Raw genomic sequence first — 19037 nt, forward strand, 5'->3', positions numbered from 1 at the left:
AATATTTAAGTGTCTTACAAGAAAGGAAAAAACCATATTAAAATTATTTCCTATTTTTCAATGTTTAATTAAAAACCCCTGACAAAACAAAAGAAAGAAAAGAAAGAAAAGCAAGCAAAAAATCAGGGAAGGGAAAGGAAGGGAAGGGAAAGGAAGGGAAGGGAAGGGAAGGGAAGGGAAGGGAAGGGAAGGGAAGGGAAGGGAAGGGAAGGGAAGGGAAGGGAAGGGAAGGGAAGGGAAGGGAAGGGAAGGGAAGGGAAGGGAAGGGAAGGGAAGGGAAGGGAAGGGAAGGGAAGGGAAGGGAAGGGAAGGGAAGGGAAGGGAAGGGAAGGGAAGGGAAGGGAAGGACATGATCAGGACCAAACAGCAATTCCATTTCAAATATGGCTATTCTCCTAAAAAGCCCCAGTAAAATAATTTCATGGGATTCTAGTTCAGCAAGTACTGTCCAGTAAGGATCCCTCTGTAATCAGTGAAGAGACAAAGTGATATTTCCACACAAGAATTAATTCCATCCTGAAACTGATGACCAAACCATATGTTGTATTATCTTTTTCTCAGTTGGTAATAAGAACCTTGATAAGGCTTTTAGTCAAGCCAGGTAACTTTTTAATGTGCAAAGTTAGACAAATCCCAACTAAGTCTTCTGATAATATTTCTGGTGTATCAAACTCTCCTTTATCAATAAATAACTTAATGCTCAGGCATCTCAAAAGGATATTCCAGGAAATTAATTCTACATCTTCATGCATCTTTGGCCCAACCATAAACCAAACTCCAACATTAATCTTGAGGCATTTCATCATGCTCTCTCACAATATTTACATTGATTTCCTGGTTTGATTAAAAACTAAATCTTCTTTTGCAAAGTTCTTGGGGCCTGTACATTTTTTTCTTCTCTAATTTCATACTGGTATTTTCAACCTCATATTAAAATTTTTGTAGTATTATAGAGTTTTAAGTCTAATATAGCTTAAAGCCCGAAGTTAAGCTGTCACCAATGGTTCATTTTCCTTGAAAGAACAGCTATTGTACTTTCCCTGGGTGTATGGCTTGCAGCTCACGAATCTGTTGAATAGAGATATTGAAACCTGAATAGTCTTCTTTCTGTGTGAAGTTTTTAGATACTAAGATTTTATTTTAAAAGTTATAATGTATTTTTAACATAAATTTATTTTTTATTCTAAAATATTTATAGCATGAGGCTGATTAAAATTATGTTGATGGAAAGAACTCAAATTAGCCTTTCATGTTATTTTCTCTGTGTTAATCTTGTTTCTGCAACAATGGGAATAAGACTTCCTTGCCTTTCCAGAGAATTGGGAATAGTGGTTGATATTTTCATTATGATTAAAATGTAAAAGTTATGGGCCAGAAATACAGAAAGAGCAACTTGTTTATGAATGTATAGCAACTTATCTTGATTACCTTGTGATTGCACCCACTACAGTTTTAGCAGAAACCACCCACAAACTGATAACCCAGCAAACAATAGTCAGAAAAATGTCATATATATTTTAGCCTAATTCTGGAAACATCTAGAGATAAAAAGTAAACAGGAAACAATGGAAACAGAAACAGAATAACTAATAATTAATTTAATGCCTGATGTTTCTTAAAAACCTTTTGTTTTAGATTTAGATTTAGATTTTAGATTTTGTTTTACACTCTCTAAAAAGTAAAAATATAAATTTTAAAAGCTAAAAGTAACCATATGGATTATCCATCAAAGACCAGATCTTGTTTAGCCAGTAAACAATAGATAAGAAATTAGAACAAACATCACTTTGAAGATTTCATTAATATAAATAGTGATAAACCAATTTATTTATTTTAAAAGTGAAATTTTAAGACTCATTGCATCTTCAATTTTTTCCTGTGCTTTCAGTAAGTCTTTAAATAGTTGGGTTTGATTAGGCTTGAAATTAGGAATAGGCAACTAGAGAGAAAAAAACTGTAATTTTTATTATCATGTTTTTCTGAGTTCTCATTATGAGATCGCAGGGGAAGGTAACAAAATTTATTATTTAACCTGTATTAATTGGTGAGGTTGAAGAGCTGCTAATGACTCTAGGGAGACTCTCCAAGTGACTGTAATACTATACTGAAACCCCATATGTATTTCCAGTGAACTTGAAGAATGAACCAGCTGAACTTACCATTAAATATAGTATGATGTAAGAGAGTTGTGAATCATTCTTAATTGTAACCAAGATATTTCTCATACTTAAATATAAATAAAATATTTTGAATATTCTTCTCAATATGGTACCTTAATTGTGTGATGCTCTAGGAGTTAATAAAAAATACAGTTATGTATGTCAAGGCTGCCTTCTGTATTATAACCTAGACTTGTTTTGAAGTTTGGGAAAGTGAAGTCAAGGTTGACTTGGGATCAGACTGTGAATCCTTCCTAATCACTTCCACAAAAAAAAAGTGATATGTTTATTTAATACAGTCTTGCATAATAATGCCTGTAAAGTAGAAATGTATGACATCCTTGTCAGTGATAAGCATGAACTGAAAAAGAACCAGGGATAAACGTTTCTGTGAATGAGACAGAGGCACACATCACAGACAGGCTTTGGTGTCCTACAAAAGTCAAACTTGATCTAGAGTATTTTTAAGAAAGAATCTGTCATTTTTCCTTACCCAAAGGGTTCCTCATCAGCACTTGGGCACAAGGGGGAAAAGTTCTGCATCATGACAAGGGTTCAGCTACTGAATTGATTATAGGGAGATTTATTTTGTTATATAACTTCAGCACAGAAAGCATCATGCATGATCAAGAGTGCAGCAATGGTACAGACACATGATTTGTGTCAGATCAAAAGTATAACCTTAATTTGTTTAATCTTGCTGAGAAGAGAAACAAGAAAGAAAATGGCAAGAGTGAAAGAGAGAAATGTAAGTCAAAGCCAGCTGGCCTGGCAGAATATTTTTGCATCCCCTGTTATTTACAGCAGTCTTAAGAAGACATAGTTTCTCTAAGTTATGTTTTTCAGAGGCTTTATTTGCCTACTGAGATCCACTACCTATGCCTTACTTTTACATTAATTTATAGTAACAGAGTTTAGCTTGAATATTGCAATGGCAGTGAGAACCAGTTTTTCCTCAGCAAATTAGGAAGAGAAATGGCTGGGAAAGATTCAAGTCTTTAATCTCAGTGACAGGACATAAACATCTGGTAAAATTATCACGGTTCACAGACACAGCACTGCTGAAGCCAGAGCAGAAGGGTACATCCCAGCAGGAGAGCAGTGGACAAGTCTCTGAGGAAAGAAACAGCTGTGGAATTTTTCCCCAGCATCTATGAAAGTAGGAAAAATTACTTGTCTGGGTCAAATGGAAGACATGGGGGCTATTCCTGACAGAGAGCTTCCCTTTTAAAACCTCCTTTTGTAACAGCACTGCTTGGCTATAATTATTCCTGCTGCTCACATGGATACAGAAGAGAGGAAGGCTGCCTGAGGATGGCTGTCGAGTAATACTGACATCCATCCAGTGCAATCTTATCTAGACTTTCTGTTGGATTTAAACTTTTTCACTTCTATATTAAGCACTGGTGAACTGTGCAGAATCATGCAAAATGCATAAAGAGGGACTGACTGTCTTAACTCTCAAGGCTACACCCACTTGGAGGAATTTTTCTTCAGATTTGAAATCATCATCTCCAAAAAGCTCCAAATTGCATAGGAGTCAAGAAAAGCTTAGAGTAAGGAGACCAAACCAGTTCTTTGTTAATTCACTGGTTTAATAGAGAAAACAACTTTAAAATTAGACACAGTCACTATTATTCAACATTGCTCTCTTCCAGGACCAAAAAAAAAAAAAAAAAAAAAAAAAAAAAAAAAAAAAAAAAAAAAAAATTATTTGGGTAAAGATTCCTGTTATTCTTCTTACTCTGGAGCTTAGTGATATAGAACATTTCCTTGGTGGTTAACCCAGGACTCAGGACTTTTTCATTGCCCACAATAAGGAATTTAGTATGGGGAAAGTTAAGTTATAGTTAAGTTAAGGTTTCTCACCTCCTCATGTACACATTAGCTAGCATCATTTTGCCTATGTGCCTCAGGTCAGATGAGGACTATCAGCAACACAATCTTGGCCTCTCTCTCAATTTACCTTTCTGCTGATAAAATTACTAATGAGAAAAAAAATGGCCCCATTAAATAACTGGAAGTGTTTTAATTTGCTTCAGTAGGCTCAGGATGTCATCTTTATTTTCTCATTTCCATTGGTGTATGTAATCCTGACAAGAAAAACAGATGCATTTTTGAAATTAATGAAAAATAACACTCTTATAATTTAATATTCGTTTCCAGTACTCATATACTGCTTAAAAGTGTGCATTCTTCTCCTTTAAAGTATTTACCTTCTCTCTTCATCAGCACCTGATAAATTTCAGATTCTCTTAAGCGAAGATGCAATGACCTTGCTGCTTATCTCTTGGAAATACCTCAGCATGTAAAAGATCACTCTTTTTGAGACCGTAGGAAATGCTTTAGCCTATCATTAGATTCTGCTAATTAAACAGCTTCTCACTGCTTTTGGCCTCTTCCATCCCATTCCCATTGCATAGTCACAGCTGTGTTACTCTCAATTAAATGCACTACTCAGCTTCACAAAATCACAGAATCACAGAATAAGCTGAGTTGGAAGGGACTCACAAGGATCATTGAGTCCAACTCCTGGCCCTGCACACAACACCCCAATAATCACACCATGTGCCTGAGAGCATTGTCCAAATGCTCTTGAGCTCTGCCAGGCTGGTGCTGTGAGCACTTCCCTGGAGAGCCTGTTCCAGTGCCTAATCACCCCCTTGGTGAGGTACATTTTTCTAATATCCAACCTAAGCCTTCAACAAACATCATTAGTTTTGAAATTTCTAGAAGAAAGCAGCACCTGTGGCTGTAGCTAGTGGGTTCTATAGGTCCATCCCTTCCACCATTCCTTACAGAGTATTTATTCCAGGCATGTTCTGCCAGCCCCAGAAGCTCTGACTCTGTCCTAGAACAGATGGCAAGCATCACCCTTGCTAAGGAATGCATGAAACCTTGACTGCACAAAAATCAATCTGCTTTCATTTTCATAAAGCATGAAAGGTAGATTGCCTCTGAGAGTAGGGATTTGTATTCCTGGGCATTCAAATCAACAGATGAAGAACACTCTCATCTGACACTTTACCAGCAAACACACTATCATGTGCTTTTAGAATATTACATCATAATAGGGCTGTTTTTCATTAATTACAAAAGTACATCTATTTTTCTTATCAGGATTTCATACACCAATGTAAACGAGAAAATAACGATGACGCCCTGAGCCTACTGAAGTAAATTGAAACTTTCATCACAGGTAGTCAAGAGTTTTGCCAGCAAAATATATGACTGATGACAGTAAAAGAAATTAAAATCCTCATTTTTATAGTAAGTGTTGAACTCAATAGCTTTTCGCTTGCTCATTGATATTTTTTTTGAGTCAGCCATTCTTTGCTGTAAAACTTCCCAGCTAGAGCCTCCTCACAGCTCCCTAATCAATCCTGGCCAGCTGAGAGGTACTGGATGGCCTCCCCTCAGATCTCATCAGTGTCTTTAATTGAACAGATGCATGATTTTCAGTACACCACAAGACTGTCCTCTGCAGAGGAGCTGAGCTTACAGCCCTGAGCACATCCCTAGACCCTACAAATTGACAGTGAGTTTTCCCTTGTAGACTGAGGTAGTCAGCCTTCTGGTACCCCTCTGCAAGGCTGCTAATGCAAATTTTCTGCTCTGCTCACATTCCACCCCTCCCCACCTTTGTGCAGCAGATGTAACAGGGCGCTACTGTGCTCAGCATGGCCAAATCCCCACAGTGCCCTTGGGCACATCCTCTTCCTGTCACTCAGGTTTTGAGGCTGCTTTTCAGAACAGAAACACAAGGGGATATTTATTCCCTCCCCGCCCTATTTTACAGCTTTTCCTTGATGAGCTGTCCACAAACCAAAGTATATGTTTAAAGTATATTACAGACCAGCTGAGTCTTGCTGTCCTTTTGTGTAAGCTTTTCCCATGTTGTTTTTTTTATAAAATATGAGAAAGAGTATTATATCTATTAACTTTGTTAATTGTAATCCTGTCTCTTCAGACTTAATACTCAAGAATCTTCTACTTTGCTCTGCAGTGTCACACTCTCAGCCTCTACTGACTCATGTCCCTTACACACTTTCACTCACTCTCATCTTCTGTTTCACAGGACTTTGCATACATAGTTATAAGCTTTAAAAAACCCCAAAAAAGAAACAAACAAACAAACAAACAAACAAAAAAAAAAAAAAAAAAAAAACCAAAAACGAACAAAGAAAAAAAAACAAAAAACCAAAAAACAACCACAAAGATAAGAAAAAACCCTAGAAATCATTAAAAGTAGGTATACTAATATATTAATTCCAGCAAAAAGCAGAATTGACTATTTGTAATCTTCCAAAGTAGCTCAAGCACACCAGTGTAAGGACATAAAACAACATAAAATAAAATCTGTATAGAACATATGTTCATAATCCTTACTGGCAGTTAATGTTAGATATGGGTGCACCATGCCACACTATTATAGAGGTTCACCAGTGCTTCTCAGCTTTGTTGGTTAACTTTGACCATCTTCAGAATTTGGCAATCACATCTACACTCTTCTGTAAGATCTTTTAAGAAGCCATGTAGGATGTAGGTTCTTCTTATTTCCTAAGTTTATTTTCCCCAGATTTCTATAATTCCTATCTTTTCTAGTTTCTATAGATGATAATAGAGATAAGTATCATTTCTATACCTTCTGGTTTAAATATAAAAATTTAAGATTTATCTACCAGGCTAAAAGGAAGTATTAAAAAAATAAACTTAAGTGTTCCTTGGGGCAATTCACTAGAAACAATCTCTAAAAATAAATTACACTTCATATTCAGCATTTCATCTTCCTCAGAACCATAGTCACACCTCCTGCCTTCACTGCCAGACAGAAAGCCTGATAGTATTGTCAGCACTGCAGAATCACCAAAGCTATAGAAGCAAGAATTCTGTTCCTTGTGCATTAGCAACAGCTATAAATCAGGAATTGAATTTTTCTTAGTATAACTAAATCAAAGAAAAATGCTGCACATTCCAGAAGCTGGAGAGATATTCTAGCATGAGCTCAGGGAAACATAAAGAAAATGTGCACTGAAATTTATAATCTTCTTTTCTACCTTTACTCTTTTAAACATATATTTCAGAACTTTTCCATTGGAAAAGAAAGGTTGGCTCAATAACATAGGTTGTTATATAAACTGAATTTATTATTTAATGACTAAGATACTATGGTTATTTATATTTACTTTTTCTTTTTCTTCCTTGAAAGAGGTGCCACTCTGAGTAGAAATTCCACAAAACTGAGACAATAAAATAAAAAGAATTTGCAGAAGCCAATAAAATTTAAACAGGTTGTAGAAGCCCCATCCCTGGTAAATTTCAAAGTCAGGTTACATGTGATTCCAACCAATCTGGTCTAGTTGAAGATGTCCCTGCTCATTGCAATGAGATTTGAACAGAAGACATTTAAACACAAAAAATGTGTTGTCCTTTCCAATTCAAATAATTCTATGATTTTGCGATTCTGTAATTGTAAGAGGTCCTCCAAAACCCAGCTGCAGAATTAAAAATGCCTCTTATTCTATAACAATGCTCAGATTGTCTGTGCAATATTTTGCATCACCCTGTCACACCACCATGGAATGGTCAGCTAAGCTGGGTTTGGCACTGAGTGAAGCACTGGGACTGGCTGAGCCTCTTCCAGCAATGTGAGCTTAAACTACATGGGAAACACAAATCAGCTCCAAACTAGGTGAACTTCCAGACTTTTTATTCACTTTAAGATGAATGGTGCCACCATGCCAGACACCTTTCTCTTAGCTTTAATTGTTGGGGATGCAATAAAACCTCACTGTGGAAACTGAAGTTCTCTAAACCTCCTTGCATAGGTGCCTTACCTTGTTCTCTTCTGGAGTGTGTTGCTTCCACTGTCCCTGCAGCCTGCCAGGGAGGCAAATCAACTGTAAATCTCTACAGGAAAAAAAACCAAGCAACCACTTTTTTATGGTTTATTTCACAGTACTGTAGAACTTTGTTTTATATGAGTATGTAGTTTGTTTTGAAACCAACATATCAGCTTTCATTCCAAGGTGCTTAAGCTCTAGCAGAAGAGGAAAAAAGAATCTGGGTTTGTTGTTTTTTTTTTCATAAACTTAACTGCATGGTGTCAGACCTACCTATTCCAAAAACAGTCCTTCAGCAAAAAAACCTAAGTCCTGTGCATATTGTGCCACAATTAATTCTCTAAGAATTCTAAAAACAGTCTCCCTTCTTCCAGTCTAGGTAGTTCACCGTCTGCTTGCAAAACTAAAGGAAAATGGCAATTTTATGATGTCTCTTCTGGCATTGAGTCACAGGTTACTTCTCATTGATATGCCTCATTTTGAGTCAAGACACATTTTGCTTTTGGCTGGCCATTTCCAACTGTGAAACATATGGCTGAATTTCCACAACAGTTTCACATCACTACTTGGCCCTTTGAATTAATATTAAATCTTCACAATGATTAAAAAATAATTTTTACTCATAGTACACCCATACTACTTTGTCATTAACAACAATATTCCACAACAAATAAATGTAAAAGCAAGAAACATTCGACCACCTGACTCACCTTCATGACTTCTTATTTCAAAAGTCCAACTTGGGATTCTTGCATCATCAGGGAAAGGTGACATACTTTGATTTTAATCCTGGAAGAAAGATTTCTCTTTTAGTGGTGGTATAGCTCAAGATTCATTTCACAGTGGATAAATAGGAAGCTGTCACCTGCCTTTTCCCCACATTCCAATGACACTAATCAACTAGATCATCTTCCCTATTCTACTGAGATAGGGTTTAGTACTGTGCTATATGAACAAAAAAAGTCATTCTACAGAGGCACACGTCATTTCTATTTCCATTTCCATTTCCATTTCATTTTCATTCCCTTTTTGATTTTCTTTTCCTCTACCTTTTCCATGTCTTGCAAAGAAGTATATTTTTCAGAAGTTAAAATGATTGTTCGCATTAAAAATGTCAAGAAATGCAGCAAAATCATGACAATTAAATTTCTAGACTCAATCATCAGTACCTGATTAGAAACAAAATCCAACTGTAGCAGAATTGTCACTTATTTTGTAATGAAAAATATAAAGCACCATATTAAAAATTCTGTGAAAAAGCATATGAATGAACAGGGGAAAAACAAACTTAATTTTCTGTCAGAAAGGGCAGTCATATTAAAATAATTTCTTGAGTCAGAGCCATCTGAACCAGTTATGCCCAAAGTGTAAACACAATAACTTAGAGCTATTTTCTTGCTTTGTTCTGATAATATATTTATTTTTACATTAATTTTTTAAATGTTTCAGATTGGGTTCTACTACATTAATATCTAATGTAAGCATTCCAGTTGAGATATCAGGGGAGCAGAAATAATTGGAACAAGGCATTTTGATGGTTCTGAATTAAAATAAAAGTTTTGCTTCTTATGGAAATACCAAATTCAATGATGAAAAAGACTTCTAGGTACCTGCTTTCACAAAGAATCATAGTTGGAAGGGACAAATCAGGATCATCGAGTCCAACTCCTGGCCCTGCCTGGGACACCCCAAGAGTCACACCATGGGCCTGAAAGAATTGTCCAAATGCTTCTTGAACTCTGTCAGGCTTGGTGCTCTGACCACTTTTCCAATGCCCAGCCCTTCTCTAGGTAAAAAACCTTTTCCTGGTAAGTGTTGGATTCTCAATTTGCACCGAGATTTCCTTTGGTGCCAAAACTAAACTCAAACTTTGTCCTGGAAACATAAATATACCTGTCACAAGGTTTAACAAGACAAAAGCATAATAACAAAGCTTCCCTCCCACCTCCTTAAATAAAATCAGTCCACAACAGCAAATTCAATTTATGAATGAAATCATAATGCAACCTGATATATTTGGGGATCCAACGAATGCTGGTATTGCAGAATGTTGCTGACAAATATGTGACCCATACAAGGAAGCAATGGCAAGGTAAAAGGACTCTTCTGTTGCTTGCTAAGTCATTAACACATGTTGTTTATTGTAGAAAAACTGTCAAGAAGCATTAATCAGGACATGAAAGTGAGGCAAAAATACCACCAGCAGCTTCATTTACACCCCCACTCATCTGCAGGCAGATTCCATTTTCAGCAATGTAAGTCAGGAATAACTCCTGAGGAATTAGTGGCAACATGCAGCATGAGGAGCTATGAAGTTACTTTTCAGGGATAGTATGTGATTTGGTATATCCATTGGCTTTTGTGTTGTTATTGATTAGGACTGAAGTGACAGGAAAATAAAGCACAGATCTAATGTGCACCATGTAGACCATTGCATATAGCTCAGAGACACTGGCAATAGAATCTCCTTCAAAACTGACAGCAAAACATCCTTTATACCAGCCTGAAGCAGTTTAATCTCTGTTTAATCAGTTTATTCTCTGCCTGCATGGATGAAACACTGTGCTGAGGTAACAGTACTGCTTCTGTCACCTGAGATGTCACTGCACAGAGCACCTTGATGACCTACAGTGGTGCAGGCTCTGGGTGCCCTCTAGAGCACTTCATTAAAAAGATGTTTCAGGTAGGTGCAACTATAATCAAGAGCCAGGAGATTACAAATGGTGCAGTGAACACAGCCACACAGTCACCTAAAACAAGCAGCTGCTCAGGAAATGGAGTGTGTGAAAGCAGAGGCTGGGATTCATCTCCATTTAGTGGCAAGTAAGGAATCAAAGGTTGCACATTTCAGCTAATTATCTCAAGCCTTGCAGCAAAGAATGGAAAGAACTGTGCACTTTCAGTGCTATTCAGCTCAGACAAACATTTAGAATGGATGGAAGCTGTGGTTTAATCCTAGCTAGCAAGGGAGCCCATGCTGCCACTCACTCATTTTCTCCTGGGAAACATGGGATAGAATTGGGAGAATAAAGGTGGGAAAACAAGCAGGTTGTGATAAAGACAGCTTAATAATGGAAAAATAACAACAACAACAAAAATTAGAATAACAAAAAGAAATAAATCCCAAGAAAAAAAAAAAAAAAAGTGATGCAAATGGAAAACAATTGCTCACTTCTTGCCCTAGGAGTGCCAGTCAGTTCCAGAGCAGTGGCCTCCTGCCAGCTTTCCCTCCAGTTTATATATTGGCGATGATGACATATAGTGTGGAATGTCACTTTGGTCCATTGGTGTCAACCATCCAGACTGTGTCACCTCCCAGCTACTTGTTCCTCTCCAGCCTTCTTGCTGGAAGGAATCAGGAAACTGCAAAGTCCAGGATTAATTGTAAAGCAGTGCTCAGGAGCAACTAAAACATCAATGTGCTATCAACCTTATTTTCATCCTAAATCACAAACACAGCACTGTACCAGCTACTAGGAAGAAAATGAACACTATCCCAGCTGAAAGCAGGATATAAATGCATAGATTTTAAGATATTGGAGTTAGATTCAATGAATCTCACCAAGCACTAAAGTAGCAGCAGTGGGGTCTTGATGTAAGAATTTTGACAGCTGCAGTGTGGGAAGAGAGACTGGTGTTAAAGGATACTTTTCCTAAAAGTACAAATACATGTTTGCCTATATACTGCTTGGATATCAAATACTTGTGCTTTGAAACATGGACAAGAGTGGCTGCAAGCTCATACCTGTAAAATAAATAGTTTTTACTAGGATTCAGGTCCTCTTGAACATGCTGAAAGCTCTAGGATAGGACACAGGGCTGAGGTCAAGACAGGGGAAGCTGTTGGAAGGGTTATGTTGGATACAAATACCTAAGTAAACAAGGCTGGAGATATATATCCACTAATATATATTATAGATGTATATGTGTATATATGTGTTATATAGATGTATATTAGATCCTTGTAAAAAAATCCAAACAAACAATTTTTTTCCTTAATTATGAAAATAATCAACATCTTTCTAAATAGTCTTTAGAACTATTGTGATACCTGTATGGAGCTGTACTACTACATATTCTTCTGCAGTTTAGAGAATATATGACAAGGTTTACTTCACTAAACAAACAAATACATGCCAGAGTCAAATCTGTGCTTTAAATTGTATGAGATTTCAAGCCTTAAAAGACATAAAATCCAAATATTGGGTCTCTGCACACCAGGAAAGCCAAACCCCTGTCACCAGAAGCAAAGCATCAGCAGAATTGCTTTATTTCTTTATGTTTACCTGTCCTTGAAATGACTATTTCTCAGCACACTGCAGTGTGCAATGAAAGCCCAGGCAGCCTTTCTCTTTGCTTTTATTGTTATACACAGTTTGAAGTGTCTGAGTGAAAAAAACCCCACTTGTTCAAACTTCCTCTACACTACCACATTCATGAAAGTGGAAAAGAGGGAGAGAAATCTCTAGAAATGTGATTCATCATCATTACATGACCAGTACAAAGAACAGTTTGTGGTTTTTTACAGCATCCAAATGTGTCATTCAGGATATCAGTCCATGTATATTCAGATAAAACAGCTGGATACCAAAAGTGTTGTAGACCTTTAGCATACTAAAATATGTCTCTATTAAATATGTTACCTGAAAGCCCATACCATCTTATGGCACAATCCTGTTGGGATTCCCCCTGTTTTGGGCACCCTCATCACACAGGGTGTTGTACATGAGCAGTAAGCCTGTAAGGGCTGGGGGGCTTGTCCCTGAACACATCATCTGGGGCCTCTGGGTTAGTCTGAAACTCCACCATGGTCAGGAGCACAGCAAAGCTGCCACCTATGAGAACACATTTCTTGTCTCAAGTGTTGCGTGTGGATGTTCAACTGGTTTGTGTTGTTGTAATCTGCCTTGAGATGGGGTAATCTCTAACAGATGTCCACAGCTCTCTAGTCTTTAATTTTCACTAATCAGAGCTGTAGTGTACAAGAATCTGGGCCACATTATTCTGAATTGCCTATGAGTTTAAATCAATAACTTCTTTTCCTCCAATCCTATTTTTATAGAATAAACTACAATCACCATCCATAAACCCTAGTCAGAAAAAGTTTATCACTGAATTTGTATTCACAAACACTGATCCCACTATATTTCATCAGCTCAAGGACACCTCTAAAACACCTTTATTAATATCTGAATCAAAATGCTACAAGTAAAGCTATACTTTCTGTGGCCCACAGTACTTGGATCTATGAGAAATCAGATGCTGTGGTGTGGTGGTTGCTCTGTTGTCTCCTCTTTATTAAATACTTTAATGCTTTTCTGACTCTCTCAAATAATTTGTCACCCACCCAATCTGTCATTGAAAGCCTGAACTTCTGCTCCCTCAACAAGAGCTTTGTATTTGTTAAAGATTTTTCTTTATTTTTTCAAACCCTGAAATCATCCTTCCTAAATACCAACGAACCAATTTATCCAACTATACATGCCCTGTGTCTTTGCCTTCTGCCTTCATTCCCTGCAGGGACAGATGTTTCCATGGATATTTATCCCCTCTGAATATTTCCTTGCTTTGCTTCCAACAGAAGCTTTATCCCCTCTGACAACTGTAAAAAAAAAAAAAAAAAAAAATTCTCATGCAGCTTTTGATGATTATTTCTTTGTCATTTTCATGCCACTGCTGTTTCCTTCTGTATGGGAAAAAGGACAACCCACCAGCCTTATTTTGCTTACAAGAAGTTACTTCAAACAACAAAACACTGAGAAAGCTGCAAGACATACAGAAGGAGATGGCTTTTTACTCTTATAGAGGGAAAAAAAAAGAAGCTATGAATTAGTTTAAAAACAACATCTAAGAATTTAAGCCCTTTTAAATAGCTTGGTTTAAAAAATTGTATTTTTTCTTAAACAGGATTTGGAAGTGTCCCTTAAAATACCTCGTGGTTACACCATTCTACTGTTACTGTTTTTCAAGGCTCATTAATAGATTTTACATGGATCTTAACCCCAAAGCAAAACAGAAGACATCTTTAAAAATCTGATTAGACATCCATGCCATCAAATACATGCATTTGCAATTATTTTAATCAGTCCTTTAAATAAAGGTTAATGTAGTGCTTGTTAATGTTATTACAATATTATATATTCAGGTAAATGTATGTTCACTTATTTCAATTTGCAATCAGCTGTACTTCTGCCTTCTCCTTTCTCTTTTGGCTCTAAGAGAGGGTATTAAAACCCAGAATATTAGTAATGTAATATTATGATTGAGAAATTACACTTACAGGAGTAAAGATACTCAAAGGACGGTTTCCAGAGCAACCAAAATTCAGCCAACTTGCACTTTGTGCATCTCCTCAAGAAAGATTCTGCCTCCTGCTCACAGCTGGGCTACATCCTCATGGCTGCCCCTGGCTGTGGAGTGACTCTGCAGGTGTTTTGTCCTTTTGCAAGCTGCTGCAGCCTGCATGCCCCACTGGGGACCCAGTCACCTGCTGCAAGTTGGGAAGAGCCCAGCTCAGACTCCTCTTAAAAACCCTCCTCCCACACTAGGACATGGCTCAGGAGGTCTCAAGAGCACAGTCCTGACTGAGCCCTACTCCTTGTATCCAACTGTACTAAGCCTCTTCTGTGACTCTTCCTTAGACAGTAAAATTTGTTCTGATTTGCCTTAAATTGGAATCCTTGTCCATCTGGATCCACACTGGCCCCAGTCTCCTCTGAGAGAGCACCCAGGAGCTGTGGTCTGAGCAGCTGCAGGGCCAGGGCCCCCACACTGCACCCAAAATCATAAAGATTGAGGGCTGGACTCACTCACATGAAAAATGTTGACCAAAACCTCATGCTGATACAGAAGTGAATATTCAGAACAGTGAATTCCCAGTTTAACATCCATAGAGGCAATAATGGCTCGTATTATCACAGAATATCCTGAGGTAGAATATCCTGAGGGGAGATCCCCACAAGAATAACAAAAGTCTTAACACCAGTCAAGCCCTTGTCAAACATATCTCACTCCAGATTCATATAATGCAGCTCCTACTAAACTAAGGGGTAAGTTTGTGCACATCTGTAGGCTGAGTTTTGTCATGTTTATAGAAGCATTCACTGATGTGATTTGCTTTTTGATGTTGGGTTTGAAATTAGTTAAACAATGTTCTTTTTGACTGAAAACATTCTGTACCACTGAAATTGCATATGGCAGTTTAAAACTGCCTGTAACACTGTCAGGAATGAACACAATTAAATTTTAACATTTTAGTATGGGTAAAGGAATATTCTTCCAGTAGGGGTTAAAAGCATCATAAAATAATCTTTAAAGCAAGTTAAAATGTTGGAAATCACATCATCCTCGTTAAAACTTCTGACACATGAGGCCCAGCTCTCCAAGAGCTGTGGCCAGAATTCTGTCATCTCATGTTTCTCTAATGCTCTCAAAGCCTGTTTTGGAGTGTCAGATTTTGATTTAGAGAGGCTCAAGACTGTTGATGAAAACAGTGGGACTGAGTGGCAATCCTCTTGATGTGGGTATTTGGGAAAGACATCTGACATTTTATGCAAACCAGTGTAATGGGCTAGAACAAAGCAATTAAAAACATAATCCAAAACAATTAGAATTTCTTCCTAAGGATGTCACAACAGTGTTACAGGTGAAGCAATAGACAGAGGTGGTAAAAAAAAAAACAAAAAAAAAAAAAGGGGGGAAGGAAACTAATTTTCATTTTAGTAAGACAAGAAAAATCTGTTGATAATAACAACTTTCTAAAGATAACCTCCAGTTTAAAGAGTAAAAAAGCAGTTCTAAAACAGTCATGCAATGTCTGTTAAATTAATTGTATTTCATGAGTTTGACAGTGTTAATACTTCTGTCATAGATCAGTAAATATTTTGAATGTTGGTTTTTGAATCCCATAAAATTAAAAACAGTGATTAAAAATCAGCTTAAAGCAGACAATGTGTCACCATCTCTTTAACCTGTGTTCAACAGGCATGCAGCCACCATTCCCTGTTTATAGGACTGAAAAAAGAGGCAGTGTGATAACATGAAAGAATTGATCTGATTCAGTGTCTTTTTCCTCATTACTCCAAACTTTTGCTGAAGTTTCATAATTTGTTTTAATTTCATCAATAAGACTTCAGGTTCCTGAAGTAAAAAATGAACTCTTGGTTCTCTGCATAAACTCCATGCTCATTATTGCACTGAAACTTTAAACAATGATCAAAGTAGAGAAAAAGTACTGAAGGTCAATTATTTTGGTCTTGTCTCTGGGATCAAAATTTGCCTCAGAGCTTGGTCTTGGAAGCAGCTGAGCCCTGACACTCCTTAGAGAATTCAAGAAAGTGTCTTCAGTCAGGGCAACCTATGTCTATTTAATTCAGTTCTTCCATAGTTTATGTTGCAGGGCTGAAATTCATCACCATTTTGTTCAAAGAGCAGTCCCACAGACTTGCAGCACATTCATAGTCAGTCAAAGAGAATCTCCCTTTGTAGCATAGGGCCCCAACATAGCAGTCCTTTTGTACCTAGAAATAGAAGGATGAAAAATTTGTATAAATATATGGATATAATGAAAGTATATTTCTTTTGTGTGGTATTAGGCAACATTATTATTCCTAATACTGATAAATTAATTCCATGTGATATATGACAGAATTTCTCTAAATATTTGCAGGTTTAAACCATTTTATTCTTTCAGCTATTGAACAAGCTTCTTAAAAATTTTTCACCAACAGAGCTTTGTAGTTTCAATGAGAGTGTGTTAATTTAACTTTTTATATGGGTATTGGATGAAAAGCCCATAATCTCAAATTCTGTCTGTAGTGGCCAGGAGTATAGCCCTGGAAGAGTGCATTTGACACCTTGATGCCATGCAAAAAATGTATCACATGGCTAGAAAGAAAGTCTATTTCTACTTTTCCCAGTGTTCTAGGAAATCTGGATTTTTTTTTTCTGTGTGTCATCAAAGTCAGTTAAATTATTCAAATAATTTAGATCCAACAAAGGAGGGCAACTAAAGGGTTTAATTTAACAAACTAGCTTTTTGCCTACTGTCCTGTAGCTTCTAAATGTGAAATCATTTGGGAAAGCTTTGTGGATACATGTATCTGTTTTAAGTTTCCTAATGTGAATTCAAGAATCTATGTGCCTTGCAGTGTGCCGTCTGAACAAATTTTTACACTTTCATCCTGAAAACAGTATTATGCTTACAAAGAAAAATCCGCTGCAGCAAAAGGTCTGCTGACTCACTGCTGTTTGCCCCATGGTGTTCATTTAGATTAGTGCTGCTACAGTGATTTAGTTCCACCTCAGAAGATAATGAGTCTAAATTTTATTTCTGTTAGTTGTGCAGGCATGTACTGCAAGATAAATATCTGCAAAGCAAAGGTGGAGGGACAGAAGAAACAGTTCATTTTGTAAAAATAATTTTAAGGTAATGATGGTTCTTTTCCCTCTTTTTTCACACACACACACACACACACACACAAAGTCTCCCATCAAGAAACATCTAATAATTCATTTGGGCCAAGTTGGGAAGTAGCTGAAATTTTTTGGTTTCATTTTTTTAAGGTGGCTGATCTGGATAACAGTCTGCAAGCTGGTTGTAGGTGCAAATTTGCTAAAAACTTCCCCTACAGTGATAAAAAAGACACAGGTAAACGTAGCAGGACTGGTGCACTTGAATGGTTTCCTGATCAGAGTTTTAACTCACCTGTGCATTCAGGTTTGACCTTCAAAGTAACCCTAAAAGAAAGGTGTCAGTAAATACAGAACTAATTATAGGAGAAGGACAAGGGCCCTGCAGTTTGCAGGGACCTGCCTCTCCACCACCTCAGTGCAGGTACAGTGCCACAGCAGTGTCCCTACCCAGGACTGGAGTCCTGGTGTGCCTCAGTGCTCCTCTCAGCACGGGCACTCAGCAAAGGAGAGGCTGCTCATGCCAGCAGTGCCAAAACAGGACATGGTCAAAACCTTGCAAAGAGATTCAGGCAGCAAGTTTGCTTGGCCAGCCAACTGAAACAGATAAAATGGCAGCAGATACGGCTTATCTTTCTTTTCCTTCTGGGCATATATTTTCTTTATTAATTTTGGCACTGTGCTATCTGCTCATGATTCAAAATACATAGAAGTGGCACATGGTGTTCTATTCAGCTACAACCAGAACGAGGTGCTGTTCACAACAGGAATTTCTTGTTCTTGTAGCATGACCAAGTGGAGTGAGTGAACTCTTCTTCAACTTGTATTCTGGATAGGACCAGAGGTGCTATTGATTGGCAAGCTGGCATTAAATCCTTGATTGTATAAGAGGCTTAAATTGTTTTACCAAGAAATCTTTAAAGAAACTTTTTTCATATCTCATTAACTCAGGAGATTTTAATCGCAAGGTAAGACCTCATTTTGCCATAAAAATTTACTGTTGCCTTAGCTGGTTTAAGATGAAGCCCTGAAAATTAAATGACCTCAGAAGTGTGAATGTGTTTCCAAACATCCTATCAAATCTGGAGTTTTAATACTACATGAGATTTGCAGTATGACTTTTTATTTGTTTGGTTTGGGTTGGCTTTTGTGTTATCCTGACCAAAGCACTCAAAGAGTGCAATTCTTCTGATCAACTATGCTTATCTATAGTGTAGACATCTGTGTATGAATTATAGTCATATATAGAAGAGGATTACCAACCCACAAAGACACACCTCCAAAAAAAACCCCCAGAACAAGAAGCAGGAGGTCACTGAGCACTAGGGCAGAGGGGACATTGAACATAGTGTGGTGTCAGCTGGTGCAGTAGGACAGCAAATCTCTGAGCCTGCCAGTGCGAGCAATCTGGCTGCCTTCAGATTTAAACACATGATGAGGCAATCTTTTTTTAATATGCCAGAAATTGTGATCTAATTTAAGTATTGTAGGTATTCATACTATAGCTCTTGGCATTGTCCTAAATCCATTCTCCAAAACCACACTCACTGCTGCAGGAGACTTCCCCCTCTGCAATACTGCTTTTACAGGTAGTGGCATTTGAAAAATAATTCAGATTGACCTT

This window comes from Erithacus rubecula (genome assembly GCF_903797595.1).
Source record: "Erithacus rubecula genome assembly, chromosome: 3".
Lineage (NCBI taxonomy): Eukaryota > Metazoa > Chordata > Aves > Passeriformes > Muscicapidae > Erithacus > Erithacus rubecula.